This window comes from Amblyomma maculatum, chromosome 1 (assembly GCF_055883805.1).
Source record: "Amblyomma maculatum isolate TAMU_Amacu chromosome 1, ASM5588380v1, whole genome shotgun sequence".
Lineage (NCBI taxonomy): Eukaryota > Metazoa > Arthropoda > Arachnida > Ixodida > Ixodidae > Amblyomma > Amblyomma maculatum.
Window position 1 is genome coordinate 73,493,849 of NC_139344.1, and position 12,373 is coordinate 73,506,221.

General features: G+C 45.7%; 1 protein-coding gene across 1 annotated transcript in view; it reads right to left on the reverse strand.

The window, feature by feature from the left end:
* The window catches only part of LOC146202797 (short transient receptor potential channel 4-associated protein-like), a 177,216-nt gene that overhangs the window by 46,444 nt on the left and 118,399 nt on the right, over nt 1-12,373 (reverse strand). The gene's annotated exons all lie outside the window — the stretch shown is intronic.

Here is a 12,373-nt window from a genome sequence, read left to right on the forward strand (position 1 = left end):
TGAAGCAACAAGGGTAAATATTCTGCAGCAATAGTATATGATTTAGCAGTAGATACATGACTGCCCAAAGGTCTACAGAACCATTTCTAGCAGATTTTCATTAATATTTTTTTTTTTTTTTTTTTTCACATTTGTATCACTTTCATCCAATAGGGCTGGAAGCAGGCTGGAGCATTTTGGAGCAGCTCAGAGAGCAGTAATAATGCCTCTTTAGAGCAACGAATTTGGAGAAATCTGGAAACCGAGTTAGATATCAGTTTTATTCCTGACACACAAAATCGCCTATTTTTTCATTCCTTTTGATACAACACTAATGGCTTTTTTAACCATGCATACGAACAAAGCAAGACAAATGGGCAAAACAGGTAAAGGTGTTTAAAATAACAAATGCTGACCTGAAGAACAATTAGAAATAAACTAGCACAAAACAGAATACTTGGTTGTGCTCTTCGTAGCTGAACATAATTTTGGCCTAAAGGTTTTGCCTGATTGATTCAAACGTGTAGTCTACCGCTTTTATATCCTTTTTGATCTTACGCCTCTGTTGATAAATTCCAAAGCGCTGGCCAGTAGTGCTTTCAGGAACGACAGACTGGTCTCAAGGGCAGTATTTTCATCCTTAAGCTATTTTACTTCGCTTCTCTAGTGATTGGCACCTTCAAATATCGTTACTACGAACACCACATTAACCAATTGAACACATTAACGAACTTTTTAAATATCGAAAAAAAATACAAATTTAAATATAGTGTATATTTCAGAATAATAAATTTTATTTTTTCTTCTATATCTAGGAACATCAGTATTACGAATATGGCTAAAATTAACAGCGCCGCAGCTCGCAACTCTCGAGTGAAACAGAAACCAACATTTCCGTGTGTATGTTGCATGGGCTGTAGCTATTATAATCAACATAGTACCTAGCGCCACCACAAAGCTGTTGTTTTATATGCAGTAGCCAGCAGGCCTAGCCGCTTGCCCTTTCTCTATTCATCAATCGTACCGTGCCTTTCATGCGTGCGGGAAGGTATTTTTTTGTCGCGGATTATCTTACTGCAAAGTTTGTGCAAGATCTACAATGGCTGCAGCCAGAGAAGGTGCCAAGAATATGAGAAACCGACGCAGGGAAAAAGCGAATCAACGTCTGCAGACCGCTAGCATTGCCCCATCGACAGCTACGATCATTTTGAAAGACAGAAAAGATTTTCAAACTTCAGGGAACACTGAAGATATATCGAACTGCCATGTTTTTTCTCTCTCTCTCTCTCTTTTTTTTTTTTTTTGCGCATGGACAAAGCCTGTACTTTTATCGCTCGGTGCAGTTGCGTACCCGATGAGGTGTCGCGTAAAGTGGAAGGTGAATGTGCTGTAGTGGTGTAATGTGTGTGGTCATGTGCGCTGCATGTGGGAGAAGAAAATAACAGATTTCTTCAAATAAATCAGCTTTGAAGTTTAGTGCGAATTTAATTTGAGATTTCACTTGTCTACACATGTGCCTACTGCCAAGGTACGTCATTTTTATACCTAGGTTTCACCACTGGCTTATAACGAGATTTTTCATTCCTACAGTAAAATTTCGGTGATACGAATCAGGTTGATATGAATATCGAGATGATACGAATTCGAGAAATTCCCCCGCCAGAGTGCATTAAGTACAATGTGCAAAATTTCGAATGGTCCGAACACTCTCCCGCGCCACTATGGACGATACGAACGCGTGAACTGCGACCACAACCTTGGGCACTACACACTGCCCGCACATCGTTGACTCCGCGATCGCCAGCAGTGCTGTATGTATGCATCACGGGCAGTTTGCGGTGATGCGTGGCTCGCACCTCGCAGACGTTGCAACTGTGTCGGGCTCACGCCGATAAAGGCTTTCAGCGGCACGTGGCCCATAAGCTGCAGACATCGCAACCGCAGCAGCTGGCGGCAGCGGGCACGCATGGATCGCATGTCGCTGGCTCTGCGATCGTGATCCGCAAGCAGTTTGCGGCGCCATGCGGCCTGCATGTCTCCATCTCCTGTTATGCTGTACAAACCGCGAGAAGTGGTGCGGACAACACATCGCTGGCATCACGATCATTATCCACGTTGCGAAAAGTTTGTAGAGGTGCGCGGCCGTGAGTAGTAGTCGGCGACGCAAGCAGCGGGCGCGCACAGGCTGCACATCGTAGACTTCGTGACCGCTAGTTGCGCTGTACGCATCGTGAGTAATGTGCAGCGCCGCACGGCCGGCATGTCGCCATCTCCTGTTGTGCTGTACGCGCCACGAAAAGTCAGCGGAGGCTCGCAGTACGCACGTCGCAGACGTCGTGAACGCCTGACGCGCTGCATGCACCGCGAGTGGCAAGCTGTGACCGCACTAAGGTAATAAAACTGATGTAAACAGACGCGCAAATGTCCTTCCCATAATTCCGCATACTTTTCTTTTGTTTTGATGATACAAATGTTTGGATGATACAAATTTTTTTGCGGCCCTATGAGATTCGTATCACCGAGGTTCTACTGTACAACAGTATTTCAAAAAAAAACAATTTCTTGCGGTCCCGCATGATTCATTACATCGTGATTTAACTGTACATGTATGCTTTTGTCTGACATCGTGTCATTGAAAAACTAGCTCAATAGGTACCAGCTTGTATTCACATCAAAAGCATCATTTTGCAGTAGTTTTCGCGTCTCTCCTCTGGCGATTCAATAGGCTGGAAGGAGGTGCTATGTCACATGCACAACATTTTTTCGCAATTCCCTCCAATCGCTTAAAGCCCATATTAAGTTTACTTCCGACCACATATTTATGCTCCATGCTCCCCATAGGCTTCAAAAATTTTATTTGTATTAAGCCCGGCACAAGATGTGTTACACCCCTGCCACCGATGCGCAGCGATCCCTTCAGTGTTCAGCTAAATTTGATAGAAAACAACACGGCAGCCGTTTGGAGCAGTTTTGGAGCAACACTATCTTGGAGCAGGGAAAGCTGCCTGGAGCAAAATAGAGTAGCGCTTCCACCCCCGATTCAAATAGCTCCGAACACAGTAAATTTTTTTCTTTTTCTTTTTACACTCTTGTACCACTTTTATTAAAATAGCTAACAAAGTGCTGTAGTTCACAATATAGAAATATTTCCCAGAAGATGAGCTAAAAGTCATCAAAAAGGAATGCTTTTTTTTTTTTTTTTTTTTTTTCAGTCAAACCGAAGACTTCAGATGTAAACAAGCTCAGTTCAGTTCAGTCGTGTTCGACTCTTCGTGACCCTATGGACCATATCACGCCACGCTTTCCGGTCTCTCACTATCTTCCTAACATCACATAACTTCATCTGCAGCGCCTCGAGGATGCCATCTACACGGCTGCATTTATTGGTGTGCCTCTGAGTTTTTCTCAACGTATTTTGCGACAACCAAGACGAGTTGTGCCCCACAAATGTTGAAGCAATAGCTGTGAACATTACCAGTGGAAAGTGATTGTGAAAAATACAGTTGGAATATATAGTTGGAAATATATACAAATCGAATATGGATATGGGAGGAAAAAAAATGCCTTCAAGTAGAAAAAAAAAAGGAAATTACAAAATGGCAAACATTTGCCTTCTTTACAGTCGACGACTGATTTCTTGGACACCCCAATTTTCGAACATGATTATTCGGACTTTTCCCGGACCAATGACATACCTTATAAAGTCAATGTATTATGCAGCTCAAAATTTCGGACACTTTAGGGAAGGCTATTTGATTTTTTTGGACATTCCGAGCGTCAGCCGGGCCAACTGCCACACATTTTGAGCGGTGTCGCCACTATCTTGTTTGTTTACTTTTTTCCTTTGCTAGCTTTGAAACCGGTGCCAGCCTTGCGTGCCGAACTGACTCTGGATCTAGGCTACATACTTTGCCTCGCAGCTTCCGCTTCTGCAACGTCACTGCTCGCTGCCGGAGTGCTTTTTTTCTTTCAGCTTGATCGTTTTGACTGCCTGTTTCTCTTTATGTTGGCCGTGCGTTTCACGTGCGTTGCAGAGCATAGCGAGTAGGCCTAGCTGTGGTCGTGCTGATGCAAGAACTACGTTCTGTTGCTACTGTGGCTCACATTCTGTCCACGGGAAAAAGGGTGGTGCCATTAATATTTGTTTTTCGTTAACAAACCTTGCTTAATACAGGAGTGTTCAGTATCAAATTGTAGAGGAGGAATTTCTCTTCCCAATGGTATTACTGAAAATCAGGATATTTATTGAATAAATAAAGAAAAAAGCTACCAGCAAAAAACTGTGGTAAAAAAACAAACACACAAATGCGTCAAAGTTTCTTGATACAAATAAAACAAAAAGATTTCAAAATATAAGTTTTTACAACAGAGACCAATGCAACAATACAGCAAATTCTAGCTTTCTATGTACAGTATTCGCTGAGTTAGGACAGAAAACAGTAGCCGAGGTCTATTACGTCGAGGTCACCCTGGCTGTCGTCTAGAAGAAAACATGACTCCCTGCGCTGCCGGCGGCTATTAATACTACCCAAAGCTGTAGCCTTGCAAATAAAAGTTGTAACCTTCAAAACCGTGATTTCTTTCGATCAGCGTGCAGAAAAAGCGGAAATTTTGGGGGGCGAACGCGAAACTTATCGAGGCATGTCTGTCGACGTTCTGGGTCGGTTATACATAGTTTCACTGTTAGTCCCATAGTCTGGAGAGCTCATATCGTCTTCCGAGTCATCACTGCTGCTTATCACATCTAAAAACGAGCTCTTTGATGCGTCAACTTCGCGGTACCGCATTGTTTCCGAGCAGCAGGAGGGTGCACGAAGTTGACGTCATGATGTAAATAAGGAGCATCGGTCACCTGACTCCGGAGACCATCTGGACGGGCACGGCACGGCAGAAAAAAAAAACAAAAAACAAAATAATAACCGAGAGATCTGTTTCCCACTGAATGACGCCACTTGCCAGTCAAGAAGCGCTTCAAAAGCGAAAAAAATTACACCATCGATAGTGGGCGACACTTATCGGGGCATGGATGTGGACGCTCCGGGTCGGTTCGACGTAGTTTCGCTGTCAGTCCTATAGTCTGAAGAGCTGAATTCGTCTTCCGAGTCATCACTGCTGCTGTTCGCATCCAAAAACGAGCTTCCCAATGAGTCAACTTCTGCGGAAACGTCAATTTCTGCGCAGCAGAAACGCGCGACGTCGACGCCATGATGTAAACAAGAGCGCCGATCCCCTGACTCCGGAGACCATCTAGACGGGCGCGCATGGTGTAAAAAAATTAACCAAAAGCAAGACTGAAAGAAGGGTTCTTCTATTTCCCACTAAATGACGCCACTTGCTAAGAAGTGCTTCGAAAGCGGGAAAATTCAACCATCGATAGCGGGCGACACTTATCGTGGCATGGCTGTCGATGTTCCGGGTCGGTTTGACGTAGTTTCGTGGCCAGTGCTAAAGTCTGAAGAGCTGAATTCGTCTTCCGAGTCATCACTGCTGCTGTTCGCATTCAATAACGAGCTCTCCAATGCGTCAATTTACACTAAAACACCCGCCTGAAGGGCTCTCCGATGCGTCAATTTACACTAAAACACCCGCCTGACGAGCTCTCCGATGTGTCAATTTACACTGAAATGCCCGCCGCCACGCAGCAGGAGCGCACGACGTCGACGCCATGTTGTAAACAATGAGCTCCGATCACCTCACTCCGGAGACCATCCGGACGGGCTCGGCCAGGAGGAAAAATTAAATCAAAAGCGAAACTGAAAAAAAAAAAAGTGTTCCTCTATTTCCCATTGGAGGACGCCACTTGTCAAGGAGCGCTTCGAAAGTGGGAAAATTCAAATCGTGAAACCATTGATAGAGGGCTATCGATGGAAGTAGTTAATTGAATCTGCTTCAGTTCTTCAAGAAGCTGTTTCCGAATTTTATATGGAAGGTTATTTTTTTATTATTACTTTTTTTTTGCATGCAAAGCGGCAGCGAGAAGGCACTCAATGAAGTCAGTGTTGCGATCCAGTGGTTGGTGGTGATGGTGGTGTGCCTCGACAGAGGAAAAACCTACTCTGTTGATCTGCTTGGAGCACTTGGTATGCTCACCGATGCGTGGAGCAACCACAACGCTGCGCAACTGCTTTTGCCACGTGGGATTTGTGCTGAATGACGAGTCGGCTGCCTTGGATGAGGACAGCGTCGTCAAGCAACTGTTAAGCAGTGAGCAGCTCATTGACGACCTTCGTAATGCAGGTGTCGAAATTCCATCGACCACCTCGTTTTCAGAGCTCACAGATACGAACCACGAGTTAGAACTGTGTGCTGGGCTCACAAATGCAGAAATTATTCGCCAAGCGCTTGCGGAGTCCGAGAGCGACGACGACTCATCTGCAGCAGCGCAGTCGACGCAAGCGGTTACGGCGACACGACTCTCGCCGAAATTCAGACGGACCTGATAGCACGGAAGCAGAGCGTGGTGCAGAAAAGCCTGCATTCATGACTTTTGTCGGCCTCAAAGTCAATGATAGGCAATAAATTGAGCTTTTTTGATTGCCCGATTTTTCAGACATTTTCACGCCCGAAAAATTGGTCATCAACTGTATATCAGAATTCGCAGTCGAACCCGGATATATCGAACTCGAAGGGGATCGCGAAGTAGTACGATATATCGATAATTCGATATGCAGAAATTGGCTTGGGACAGCACTTACGATGCGAAAAAACGATACTGCATTTGTCGCGTAATTAACTCACTCGCATAATGAACCCACTCTTCACTTTTGCACTCGAGAATTTTGAAAAAAAAAAAAAAAAGCGTTAAGGCCAGCTCGCTCACATGCAAGCGATTAAGCAATCTTAGCGACGAGCCGCAGCGACAGAGCAAAAAATTTCTACTTGTTGGAACTGCGTCCCTCTGCCGTTCAAGCCACCGAGCCAACGCGGCAGCTCGAAACAAGGTTTCTGTGTCGCCGCGGTAGAAATCGCCAGCGTTTTCACTTGCATGTCACACTCCGTTTCGGTCGTCTAATCCACAGCTCATTTCTTGGCAGCGTGCCAAGATGCTGCGGGAGCGAACTTGGCAGACTGCCCGTGATGGCTTGATTGCACAAACCTGGTTCGATTTATCACGCCGCGCTTGCGGCGAGCGTAGTCCACTGCCACAAAATATTGGAAAGCGTGATACAGTAGCTGCAAATGCTGTTTGAAGCGAAAAATGCTAAAAGCTGGTGTCATGATCGCAGCTGACCGCTTGCTTTCGTTAATTCATACATGCAAGAATAAACAGCTCCCGCAAAAAAAAAAAAAGAAAAGAAAAAAAAAACGCTTTGTAACGCCGTATCTTACGCTACGCCGCGCGTACAGCACAACGATAAAAATAGAAGACTCTCGGGGAAAAAAAAAATCTGCCACTTGTTAACTTCCGCAGGCGCCATAGCCACGTCAGCCGCTGCGCGCAGAGGGTTCGCAACACACGCTGGGGAAAGCGTTCGACGTTCTGTCTGAAAACGGGCTGAGCTGGCTTGGAGCATGCGTAGCGCGTGCTACTGCGAACGAAGGCCGGGAAAGAGAAAGGAGAGAGAGCTCGGCAGAAGAATGGGCACACCCTTGCGCTTCGCTCTGTCGCGCTTTTCCCCTCTCGTTCCCACCGGTTCTCTCTGGTTCATTCACGCACATGGCTTGTAAACGTCACGTGCTGGCGCACGGGAAACGATAACCGCAGATGTGCGCCTTTGGGGAATGGATGCGGCGCTGCCGTAGGCGAACTGTCCCCTCTCATTCCTTCCGCACGCGGCTTGAAAACGTCACGCGGCAAACGACCGAGGGTAATGCGATCGTCTTTGGGAAAGGCACACTTTCCAGTGCGTGGTGCGGAGTTCGATATATGACGCGGCTTTCCTATACTTTTACACAAGATTTTCAAGGGGATATTCTGAGAGTTCGATATAACCGAAATTCGATATATCCAGGTTCGACTGTATTTGCAAATAAATTTAAACTAGAATTGAACAGTAGTGTATACTTTACTGCAAAATCCAGCATAAATTTTATACAGAGTTCTGTAAATTGGTTTTCAGCATAGGAAGGACCTGCATGAAACTGGGTGAAGCTGCCATGTCACTGCTGAATACAATAAACTCGTTAATTCAGCCTTCAAGGAATCAGAAGAAAGGTCCATCAAATGAGCATAAAAAAAGGTGCTGAAAAGCAATTGCTGAAAAGGGCCTTTTCAGGGTGTTTAGCAAACCACAATTTTCAAAATCCCTAAAGGGGGGATGAGGGTCTTAAAAACATTTTTTTTATTTCTTAACCTATCTTGCTGAAAATTGCCATGGTGATATATCTTTGAATGGTGATTCCAAATATGTATTTAGATTTGAAATACCTCATTTAGACATGAAAATATGGCAAGATAATGTACCACACATAGTGTCTTTTCTTACGGGCCATTACGGCAATTTCTTAATTAAAAAAAAACTGGTTTTAAAAATATGCTGTCATTTCCAAGAGCCTACTGCACATCCTAAAGCTAAGGAAGTTTTTAAGGTCATTATATAGGTAATGCATGAATAACAAAGTTGGGAGAAAAAAAACAATGTGGGAGTAATTTACATCTGATCTAATTGCTAGTCTATCAGACTTTATCGAAAACGGAAAGCTTTAGGATGTAGCTGAGATTTTACTGAAAAAAATGATACCAAGTTCAATAAAATCCGTGCATGCAAACATTATGAAAAGTTCCGTAAGACAAGGCTTTTTACCAAATAAACAAAGCTGAGAAAACTGCATTCAAAGTTTTACTCACTGTGCCACTTTTGTTTTCCAATCACATGGAAAGATTTAATGCTTTAGCATGCAGCCTAGTTATTGGTGAACAAAATGAGACCAAATTTACATAAATCTGTTCATGTAATGGCTGTGAAAATCTATGTATGGCATTGGCACTTGACAAAAAAAAGATGCTCAGAAAGTCACTTGCTACAGTCTCTGAATCTTAAACCATTCACAAAGTCCTGGGCAGTAGTCTTGGGTTTTGTCAGGCCTGTGCCTCTTGGCCATCTTCTTCTTCACCTTTTCACTATCGGTTTGACCCTTATCGGACCTGCACAGCCTCTGTTTATCTTTTTCAAGGCTCCTACGAATGAGGCACCTGCCAGGGCTATAACCAAGCTACTCTGCAACAGCTCTGCTGGTTGCTGCCATCCCTTGATTGAAGCGAGAAACTGCTTCTGCAACAGCCCTTTGAACAGCCAGCAAAGAGTCATGCGTGTTTTTAGAGCATTGGCTCCAGATAACAGAGTGCAGGCACTCGATAGCATTCTGTGTCATGCCATCTTTGCAGCACTTCAAAAGGGCCTCGTCGCCCAGCCTGGCAAAAACTGGCTCAAGCGCAGTGCGAACATGCCCTGGCAGAAGGTTTTTGTGTGGTGGAGGCTCCACCTGGTTTGCCAAAGCACGATTGAAGGCACACCATGAATCAACTCCTTGAGGACAGCAACTGTGATCTGGGGCTTCATCTGCCGAGGTCAGGTGCAACAGCGTAGCTTGCACTGCCTTTTTCATGCCTGCGACGTCGTGGCTATGGCTCCGCAAGGCATACCCATAGTAATTGGTGATCTTTTTTATCTTTTCTTGGGTAAGGTTGCCCTTTCCACCAAGAGATTGCCCTTGTGCCTTCTTTTTCTCAACCAAGTTGCGAAGAGCCGTCCCCATCCGCTTGTGGACATGGTTGAGGCAGTCCTTCTTTTCGATGGATATATATCCATACACGCCTTCCTGGGTCAATGCATGAAATGTGCGGCTATCACCATCCGAAAGTATGGTTGAGTACCACAACCCATTTTTTTCCAAGGACCTATTGAATAAAATCATAGCTGCTTTGGTTTCCATTCGTCCGGCATTGCAGTCAATGTTCTTCATACACTTGTGGTTCACAGCCCAGTCACCGTAACCATCATCACTGGGATCAGGTGCCCCTTGGCACCCACGACAGTACCTCGAAAGCACAACATGGTCCAGTACAAGGCCAGTGTACAGTTCTATAATGCAGCCAACTGCAATATTTGAATTGTGGCCACGCGTTTTCCATGTGCCATCAAATATCACGTCTACATTTCCTGTTGGATTCAGGAAGTCTTTGTATAAGTCCTTCACCACTTTGACACTTGCTGCTTCTGTAGCAGTAGCAACTGCCTGGCAAGCTTTCACCATGGTGTTCATGTGCCCCCTGAAAGTTTTGTGGTGAAGTCCTCGGTGGGAGAGGTTCATTGTTGCACAAAAATCCACTAGAGCAGTCATTCCCTTCCCTATACTTTGTATGCCTTTCATCGCCCGCAGATTTACTTCAAAGGGTGTGATGCTAGATTTCCCGGGCACTCGTGGCGACGAAAAGTGCCGCTCGGCGAAATCGCAATTCGAACATGTGAACACTAACTTCACAGCTAAGCCATACTCTCTTCCGCTGCATTTCGCGAATTGAACACTGGCCATCCCACACTTGCTGCAGCTTGTGGATGCAAACAGCTTCTTCAGTATGCTCATATCAACAATTATATACTCAGTGCCGCGATCGTCGTCTACACTTACTGTGCTGACGTTCATCAGCTCGAACTTGCGGGAAGTCGCGGACTTCTTCGCCAATGACGTCTTGGCGTTATCTGCACATTTTTCGCGTCCCGCGCACTCCGCCTCCGTAAAAAACACTGTGTCCAAACGTTGAACACGCGAGCTCGGTTTAGCCGCGTCCGTCGGGGCTGAAGCGACGTGCGGAAACGCCGAAGTCGTCGTTAGGCTTAGCTCAGCCGGCTGGGCCGCTTCTGACGACACAGAATTTGAAGCGACTCGCAGAGCATCAAAAGTCGATATTTTCGACGGGCTAAGTCCAGGCGCATCCACTGGAACCGCAGACACTTGCGGTAACACCGAAGTTGACGCCGATCGGCACGGTCCAGCCGCGGCGTCCACCAACGAAGCTGACATCGACGATGTCGGTCCAGCCGCGTCCATCGGAAAAACTGTGGTCGACGAGTTCAATCCAGCCGCATCCGCCGACGGCCCTGCAGCTTGCGGCAACACCGAAGCTGTAGTTCTCGATGTGGCACTCTTCTTATTCCACGCGCGTCTCCTTTTGCCGACTGCTTTTCGCGTGCTTGTTTTCAAGCGCGCGTCCCGCGCCATCGAGACACGCGGAACAGACACCAGGCAGGCAAATACACACGAAAACAATAACTTTAAAGCTAAGAAGAGCGAGTTAATAGTCAAAATATTTACAGGAACGATGAGAAAAAATGCAGAACGAGAAATGCTAGGAAACAAAGAGGAGCGCAAAAAATCACGTGCCAGCGGGCAAAAGCAGACGACGAAGAGTCAGCAACGCGGTCGCGGGAGATGGGGCATGCGTCAGGGCCAATCAGAGGGCTGCGCCTCGGAGAGCGTGCGCTTTACCCAATCAGCGGCTGTCTCGCGACGATTCACCCCTTGCGGACGGATGGCGAAAGCTCCGCTGTGCGAAAACCTACAGCGTGTTGAGAGACGCCAGGAGAGAGAGCGGGAAATGAGCTTTCAAACGAGACCAAGATGGCGCCTATCGGTTCGCGCCGCGCGGAGCTACGGCAGCTTGAAAATGGTGCAAATTTTCGCGTTTGGCGTTCAATTTCGGCTCACCGACGTTTCTAAATTGCCGTTTTTTAAATACTTTGAGTAGGAATTGAGCTATAATATTTTGTAGAGGCATAGTCGGGACATTAAAGACTTCAAAACAGCAATTTTTGAAAATTGCCATTTTTGACCATTTTTCGCGATTTTAAGACCCGCGTCCCCCCTTAACTGTCCAGGTTTTCCCTGATTATTTCAGGTCAAATTACCGAACAAGTTAAGGGGCTAGAAAATGTAGCTGCTGATGATAATGAGCATAGACGAATAATTTCAACAAAAAGCTATTTATTAATCGTACTCTGCAGTTTGCAATGGTGAAAGGCTATCATTAGTGTTAATAGCGAGTAAAAACGTCGCTAGTTTACTGCAAATTAAAGTGCACTAATGCTAGCATCAGCAGAGCTCCTTGATACTACCAGTTGCGAAATTTCCTATAGGCCCATTTATAAAAAAACGGCGGTTTTGATTGTTCAAAATTCGGGTGGATATAAGGTGCCTCGCGTCGAGGACCCCTATACTCGGGGACAACTTTCTGTGGCAATGGAGCCAAAGCTACGGGGTCGGGGCTTTCCTAACTGTGTTACTACGCCCTGTAGTTTCGAGTACCTGGAGCAAATTAGTGTTCAGCTTTAACAGTTTCCTCGGCTCCCACTAAGCAGCAACATGTTCCTTTACGTCACTGATGGCTTATGAAGATAAAGTCGCGACTAATCAACACCGCACACGACACACACTGTCAAAAACAGACACGAGATAC